Raw genomic sequence first — 9,087 nt, forward strand, 5'->3', positions numbered from 1 at the left:
TCTGGCTTAATTCTTATAATTAAATAATGTAAGAAAGGTATTCAAGAGATTAAAGCTGGAATTTATCACACAAAGGAAAGATTGCATTATAAGGCAAATATGGCATTTTAGGTATATTGCTGTGGATATTTAATAATTAGATGTAATGGGTTAACATCTATGAGCTAAAACAAGAAAAATACTGAACATAAACACATTTGGAACACACACTGTTGTGTTTCATTTCTCTTTTTTTGAAATTATGAACAGGTTTCATTAGGACAAAGACTTCCTCTCCCCCAGTTTATTCATTATCTGTTTTTTTTTTTTTTTTTTCTTTTCTTACTTTCTCCTTTTCTCTCTTTTTCTTCCTTTCTGTTGCCTAATTGTGACTGTGTGTGTGTGTGCTGTTTTTCCCTCTTCAGGAGCAAACAGCTGGGGCTTCCCCCCACTATTAAGACACAGCAACTGCCAAACCTAAATTGTGAAGATTGCAAAATAGATGGAATTCTGAGGGGTGCTTTGTCCCAGAGCATGTGGAATTTGAAAGCAAAAGCAGATGGAGTCCAGGAGAAAGACAGCTTGATGATGATGATTTTAATGATTAAATGAAAATCGAAGTAAGGACCATTGAAGGGTGGAATGAACTGGAAAGCTGTCACAAGGTCACAGAAGGAGAGGAAGGGAGGTTTCAGAAAGTTTCTGTGAACCAGCCTAACTTTCCTTAAGCAATAAGCCATCGGCAAGAACCCTCATGCTCTAAGAACCCTGAAGCTCCAGGACAATAGATGTGTGTGCCCCCTTGATTAGTGATGGCAGGAAACACAGATGGCTGGTTAACCCATTAGGTACTCAGGAAGAGAAGCCACCAGGGAATTTGTGGCAGCTTCATGTAGCCAGACACAAACAGGTGGCAGACAGCTTAAGCTGGGTTCTTTGTGTTTTGTTTCTGACCTTATTTAAAATAACAGTAGTAAAATGCTTATTAGGCCCTAGCTTGACTTTTTTGTTTTCTTTTTAGCTAAGCGTTGGTGAACAAGAGGACAATATCAGGAAGCTCAGTCTCAATTTTGCTTTGATAATTTTATCTTCCTTATTTCTTGTGATTGTCACAGCCATGCTCATTCTCTGAAAACTGCAATGGAAAATGTTTGAGGGTGACCCAGATAGCTCTCCCTTTAGAGAGAATACTGACTGCTCAACCTCAAAGCTTATCTAAGTCACCCCCATGCTAAGCAGCATGGTAGCTTGGTTCTGTGAATGTGTGAAACTCAAGGGCAGCCATGTCAAATGCAGATGTAATGGCAGGTCAGTTCTGTAGGTGATCACATCGTTGTCACATGTTTGTTTATTGTTTGAAGTACACAAAAATGCTTTATGTAATATTACCCACTAAAGGCAGACAGCAGAGAGGCTAATGCATAAGTTAAGTATATAATCTGTGAATTGCTCCAGTCATTCTTTGATTTGTTGTTAATCCAATTTTTGTGGCTTTCTCAATTTTGCATTTCAGGGAAAACATTTTTAAATGCTGTAAAATAAAACAGAAGTTTTTGTTGTACAGCTGCAAGAAACCAGATTTTCAATCTGAGCATGCCTTTCATATCAGGTGCTTGTGACAAAATATTTAACTGGTTCAGAAGAATGTGGTATAAGCTTTGGCCTCCTTATAATAGAAGAAAATGCAAAACAAGTTAGAAAAAGATGCAGTAAGTAATAGCTACGATGCTGTAAGTAATAGCTGACCAGGGTCAGTTTCAGACCAGAAATTCTGTAGGACTATATACAAAATGATTGTTTTTCCTATAACAGAAAGATATTCATGAGGCAACACAAAATAAAAGTAGGAAAAGCTGAGTTTGTAATTACCAGGCTTCCACTCTGCTCCTACATGTGGCTAAAGTAGGTTTCATTCATAGGAGTTCCTGTCAAGAAATACATTGGGGAAATGTTGGGTTAAACAAACTTAAAGAATTATCTTTGCTAATAGTCTTCCCAGTCATTTATAAGCTTAAGCACATTGTGAAATTTCCAAAGTGTATATGTACAATGTTTGCTACCCATATTCGAGAATATAGAATTTTATTGTGCTTTTTGTTACAGGGCATTTCATGATGTAAGCTGAGACAGAAATAGCTTATTGGTACTGTGAAGCATTGTCATCCCCTATGCCATATCAAAATAGAAACTAGAAGATTAGCAATTGAAATTTAGGGAAGATGCAAATCTAGTGAGGATGAGGGGGAGCATAACAGCTTTAACTTAATAAATTTCTAACTCAACATTTTCTAATGTGTGTGGTGCAGATTTCCTGTTCCAAATGACATCAATAAATATTGGGGGGAAAATGTGATTTTGTGGTCAAATGAGTTTAGGCAAAATTCAATTCAATGAAATTAAGCAGATTTCTTTTAAAAGACACCTCTTTGAATTGTTTTAAAAGCAGACAATTAGTATGGTGGTTATCCAGTTCACAAATTTCCCCTTCCCTGGGAACTGCTCCTATTACTCAGAAATATGTCCTATGCAGTCACATAAGTTCTGATACCCTGGACATGGCTTATTGGTCAACTGGGCTTCACTGGTGTCTGTGACATTTAAGTGGCCATGAGAGGTGGTTTCCAAATCTGACTCCACCCTCACATGAAAGTTAGGCAAAAACACTGATTCCTGTGCCTCACGATCTCTAAATTGGAATGTATTGTACTTAATTTATATAGCAAATGTTTAATAATTATAGCTAAGAATTATTGAAGACTGGCCATGCAGTATATATCAAGCACTGTAGTTCTTAACAAGATTTCCTCTCCTGTCGAATACTGATGTCAGGATGTATGTTTGGTAAGCTCTGTGAATTCTTGCTGCTGAGAACTGCAGTAGTTACTCTTACTGAGAATCCATCAGTCAAAAGTTTTTTATTTTTGTGAATTACCACAATATCCTTCTAACAAATTCCCTTTAAGGCTTATGCTAGCGCAAGCTGAATTCTGTTACTTGCAACCCAAAGAACCTTAACTAATACAGTTTGGGGATTTCCTAGAAGGGGATTATAACATGCAGAGTTTCACAACTATACTTAACCACTGGATGCTTTTTCTCAAGGAGCTTCTTGTTACATCAGTGTTCTGCTGCACATAGTTTGGGGACTCACTAGTTTCTGGTAATTGATTTAACAGTGCTGTGAATTTCCTGCAGACTATACACTGAATGTTGAATTTTAAGCTTAGTTCTAGAGGTTATATTAATTGCTTTATTGTAAGTTCTTCTGCCTTTTCTAAAGACAGCTTGTACATCTGGAAGTTCTTGGCTCATGTACTATTGAAGCTTAGCTTGAAGGATTTTGAGCATTACCTTGCTACCATGTTAAATGAGTGCAATTGTGTGGTAGTTTGTACATTAATTGGCATCACCTTTCTTTGGGATTGGAATGAAAACTGACCTTTTCCAGTCCTGTGGCCACTGCTGAGTTTTCCAAATTTGCTGTCCTATTGAGTGTAGCACTTTCACAGAATCATCTTTTAGGATTTGAAATAGCTTGGCTGGAATTCCATCACCTCCACTAGCTTTGTTTGTAGTGATGCTTCCTAAAGCCCACTTGACTTTCCATTCCAGGATATCTGGCTCTAGGTGAGTGACCATACCATCGTGATTATCTGGGTCATGAAGATCTTTTTTGTACAGTCCTTCTATGTATCCTTGTCATCTCTTCTTAATATCTTCTGCTTCTGTTAGGTCCATATCATTTCTGTCCTTTATTGTGCCTATCTTTGCATGAAAATATTCCCTTGGTATCTCTAATTTTCTTGAAGAGATCTCTACTCTTCCCCATTCTATTGTTTTCCTCTATTTCCTTGCATTGTTCACTTAGGAAGTCTTTCTCATCTCTCCTTGCTATTCTTTGGAATTCTGCATTTATGGATATATTTTTCCTTTTCTCCTTTGCCTTTTCTTTCTCTTCTTTTCTCAGCTATTTGTAAGGCCACCTCAGACAGCCATTTTGCATTTCTTTTTCTTGGGGATGGTTTTGATCACCACCTTCCGTACAATGTTATGGACCTCCATCCATAGTTCTTCAGGTACTTGGTCTATCAGGTCAAATTGCAAACATCTGTTGGATCATAGAAAAAGCAAGAGAATCACAGGAAAACATCTATTTCTGCTTCATCGACTAGGCTAAAGCCTTTGAGACTGTGTGGATCACAACAAACTGTGGAAAATTCTTAAAAGTTTTGGAATACCAGATCACCTTACCAGCTTCCTGCAAAACCTGTATGCAGCTCAAGAAGCAACTACATGGAACAAATTGCAAATTGGGAAAGGAGTAGGTCAAGGTTATATATTGTCACCCTGCTTATTTAACTAATATGCAGGGTAACATCATGCAAAATGCCACGCTGGATGATGCACAAGCTGGAATCAAGACTGATGAGAGAAATATCAATAACCTCGGATATTCAGATGACATCACTCTTATGGAAGAAAGTGAAGAGGAACTAAAGAGTCTCTTAATGAAAATGAAAGAGGAGAGTGAAAAGCTGGCTTTTTAAAACTCAACATTTAAAAAATTAAGATCATGGCATCTGGTCCTAACATTTCATGGAAAATAGATGAGGAAACAATGGAAACAGTGACAGACTTTATTTTCTTGGGCTCCAAGATCACTGCAGATGGTGACTGCAACCATGAAATTAAAAGACACTTGCTCCTTGGAAGAAAAGCTATGACTAACCTAGACAACATGTTAAAAAGCAGAAACCTTACTTTTCCAACAAAGGCCCATACAGTCAAAGCCATGGTTTTTCCAGTAGTCATGTGTGGATGTGAGAGCTGGACCACAAAGAAGGCTGCACACCGGAGAATTGATGCTTTCAAACTGTGGTTTTGAAGACACTCTTGAGAGTCCCTTGGATTGCAAGGAGATGACATTAGTCAATCCTAAAGGAAATCAGTGCTGAATATTCATTGGAAGAACTGATGCTAAAGCTGAAGCTTCAATACTTTGGCCACCTGATATGAAGAGCTGACTCACAGGAAGAGATCCTGATGCTGGACAAGACTGAAGGGAGAAGGAGAAGGGGACAACAGAGGACAAGATGGTTGCATAGCATCACCGAATCATTGGTAATGAATTAGAGCAAACTCTGGGAGATGGTGAAGGACAGGGAGGCCTGGTGTACTGCAGTCAATGGGGGTCACAAAGAGTTGGACAAAACTGAGCAACTGAACAATATGTTCTTAGATTTAGGGCACAATTTAATACAAGTAAATAAAGCCTTGATACTCAGTTTCACGATTTCTCTTAGAAAAGAAATCAGGACTCTCCCTCAGTGATACAGTACTATTTGTACATGATAAGGCTTTCTCAATCACCTACAGATTTTACATTAAAGACATCTAAATCTACAATGAACCCAGAGGCAAGATCCAGATAATTTAATCCATGGCTGGTCATTCTATAGCCATCAGTAAATTTTAAAAAAAGTATTATTAATTGAATTGATCAGATCAGATCAGTCGCTCAGTCGTGTCCTACTCTTTGCGACCCCATGAATCACAGCACGCCAGGCCTCCCTGTCCATCACCAACTCCCAGAGTTCACTCAGACTCATGTCCATTGAGTCAGTGATGCCATCCAGCCATCTCATCCTCTGTCGTCCCCTTCTCCTCTTGCCCCCAATCCCTCCCAGCATCAGAGTCTTTTCCAATGAGTCAACTCTTCACATGAGGTGGATAAGTACTGGAGTTTGAGCTTTAGCATCATTCCTTCCAAAGAAATCCCAGGGCTGATCTCCTTCAAAATGGACTGGTTGGATCTCCTTGCAGTCCAAGGGGCTCTCAAGAGTCTTCTCCAACACCAAAGTTCAAAAGCATCAATTCTTCGGCGCTCAGCCTTCTTCACAGTCCAACTCTCACATCCATACATGACCACAGGAAAAACCATAGCCTTGACAAGATGAACCTTTGTTGGCAAAGTAATGTCTCTGCTTTTGAATATGCTATCTAGGTTGGTCATAACTTTCCTTCCAAGGAGTAAGCGTCTTTTAATTTCACGGCTGCAGTCACCATCTGCAGTGATTTTGGAGCCCAGAAAAATAAAGTCTGACACTGTTTGCACTGTTTCCCCATTTATTTCCCATGAAGTGATGGGACCGGATGCCATGATCTTCGTTTTCTGAATGCTGAGCTTTAAGCCAACTTTTCCACTCTCCACTTTCAGTTTCATCAAGAGGCTTTTTAGTTCCTCTTCACTTTCTGCCATAAGGGTGGTGTCATCTGCATATCTGAGGCTATTGATATTTCTCCTGGCAATCTTGATTCCAGCTTGTGTTTCTTCCAGTCCAGCGTTGAAAAAAAAATAATAATCTGACTTTCTAAATGTCTAAAAGATTATGAAAAAAATTACAGGATAAAATTCAGTAAAATAGCAGCAAATTCAGTTGAAATCTAAATTCTGCCATTTTTATTAGCTCTGTAGCTTTGGAAAAGGTCTTGTATACTTCTAGAAGCCAATACCCTGTTCTACAAAATGGAGACAATTTCTCCCTTTCTTTGAGGGGGTGGGTTATGACTAAATGAAATAATACCCATTATAATATAGTTACCACTTACTAACATAGTTTAACATACCAAGAACTATGCTAAGCCCTTTAATTAATTTCCATATTTAATTTTCTAAACCATCCTGTGAGGTGATTACTATTCATTTTTCCATTTTGTTGTTAAGGAAACCTAAGAAATACTAAGAACATTGCCTAAGGATGCTTAGTAAACATGAGTCAAGATACAAACCAAGAAAGTTGGACTTCAGTGCTTACTGTAAGTATTTAGTATTTATCCATTTCCTCCAGAAAGCTTTATCTGTCCCTTTGACTAACTGTCAGTAGAGAAACATCCTAACAGTACATTCATATTGTGAAGAAAAACAGTATAAATTTGGGTGGGTGATACTGGTGAATTCTGGTTTCTATTCTTGGTCAAGTTAGGCATCTTTAGAAGGATGATCTCAGTGGAAGGGAGAAAGGATTGAATGGCCAAGAGAATCACAGTAAAACAAGGATAACTGACTGGAGCACCTGTATCATAGAAATAAACCTGAAGGAGTGCTAGGTTTTGGGTGTGAGGTAAGGGTTTTACCTAGAGTGGGAATGTGGATTGCTTAAAAAAGAATAGGTTAAGACACATGGGGATAAAATGTTCAAAGTTTGAAGAGTAAGGATGAGCAAACTGGTTTGTTTGGATAAAGAACAAAATTTAAATTAAAAGGTATGAAACCAATGAGGATAGCTAGATTGAGAAATGTGCTGTGTGCTTAGTTGCTCAGTCATGTGAGACTGCAACCCCATGGACTGCAACCCACCAGGCTCCACTGTCCATGGAATTCTCCAGGCAAGAATACTGGAGTGGGTTGCCATGCCCTCTTTCAGGGGATCTTCCTGACCCAGGGATCAAACCCAGGTCTCCCACATTGCAGGCAGATTATTTACCATCTGAGCCACCAAGGAAGCAGATTGAGAAATAACCCAAGGATAAAGTGCCTCCCTCTGTTTTGTATAGGAGTTGTTACTTTGTGTGAGGCACTATCCTAATCATTTTACTTGCATGAAATCTTCCAATGCTCATACCAACTCTATGAAGTTAGCACAATTACTAGATTTATTTTGCTGTTGAGGAAAGTGAGAAACATAGAAGTTCAATAACTTACACAAGGTTACTAGGAAGTGGAAGAGCCAGAATTGACACATAGGAAACTGAGCTTCTGATCCTATGATATTTACCAGTATGTTGTACCACTTTGTAGCCTGGCTTGGCTTAATTATGTTACTCTCTTTCTCATAAAACCAAAATAGCTTCTTATGGCTTCTATTAGCAAATTTACCTTCCTCTCCCTGACCTTTAGGGAACAACTTGAAACTCTTGATCATCAACATCATTTTTCATTACTCTCTCCAAATGGACCCTCCTCTATTATAGAGAAATTAATGTTTCTCTACCCAGAATGCCCTCTCTCAGCTGATTCATTGTCTGAATTCCTCTAAAATTCAGCTCAAAAAACTTTAGCTATTTCCTCCAAGAAGCCCTCTCTGACTTTTTCCATTGAATATCAATTCTAAATTATTCTTTTTTTCTTCATAAAAAGTATTAGCTCAGTGGATATTGAGTGAATGTTGATTACGTTATCCTTAGTAAATTTACTTATAAGTGATATTGAGTCTATGTGTTTCTGATCATGTGTCCTTCTGCTAAATGGATTATCAGCTCCTTGCCATCAAACAGTATATTTGTCCACAATATCTATTTATTTGATGTTGACCACATAGAACAGGTGAAATTGTAAGAAAATGGTAGCAAAAACAGTGGGAAAGTATTTCCTTTCTCACCATCTGTCCAGATACAGATTTTTTAAAAACTCAATTTTTATCTGAGAAAAGTTTAAGTTCAGACTGTTAATATTTTCCCCAACCAGAAAGAAATACCAGTGTTGTAAAGGTTGAGGCTCATTTTCTTACTTGTGAAGATCAGATCATTGGTTCAAAAAACATCAGAGTTTAGCTTTGAAGTAAGTGTAGGTTATCCATGCCTTTTTAAAACAAAGGTTTTAATTTACAGAGCCCTGCAGAGATTGATTATTTCATAATTACTGAAAAATGGCAAGTATCCCACATACTACCCTTTCCTTCTGAATATAAATATGTACTTGCTTATGTACAGTTATTTGTTTGGCGACCAGACAATGGAGAAGATTCCCACTTATGTTTAGTGGAATGGAGTCAGTTGCTGCTACTGCTGCTAAGTCACTTCAGTCGTTTCCGACTCTGTGTGACCCCATAGATAGCAGCCCACCAGGCTCCCCTGTCCCTGGGATTCTCAAGGCAAGAGTACTGGAGTGGGGTGCCATTGCCTTCTCCAGTGGAGTCAGTTGGTACTCACTAATTCAGCCAAGGTTCTGTCTGCTAATGGAAAAACATGTCTGTCTGTGTAGCTAAACAAACGCTGGATTATTCACTTTCTTTTGGCAAATGACAGAGTGGAAATGCCCATGATACTTGTTTATCATGAATGACTGTTGGGAGAGATCCCTTGATAAAAGGAACACTGTACAAGCCAAGA

Source organism: Bos indicus x Bos taurus, chromosome X (genome assembly GCF_003369695.1).
Source record: "Bos indicus x Bos taurus breed Angus x Brahman F1 hybrid chromosome X, Bos_hybrid_MaternalHap_v2.0, whole genome shotgun sequence".
NCBI classification, from domain to species: domain Eukaryota; kingdom Metazoa; phylum Chordata; class Mammalia; order Artiodactyla; family Bovidae; genus Bos; species Bos indicus x Bos taurus.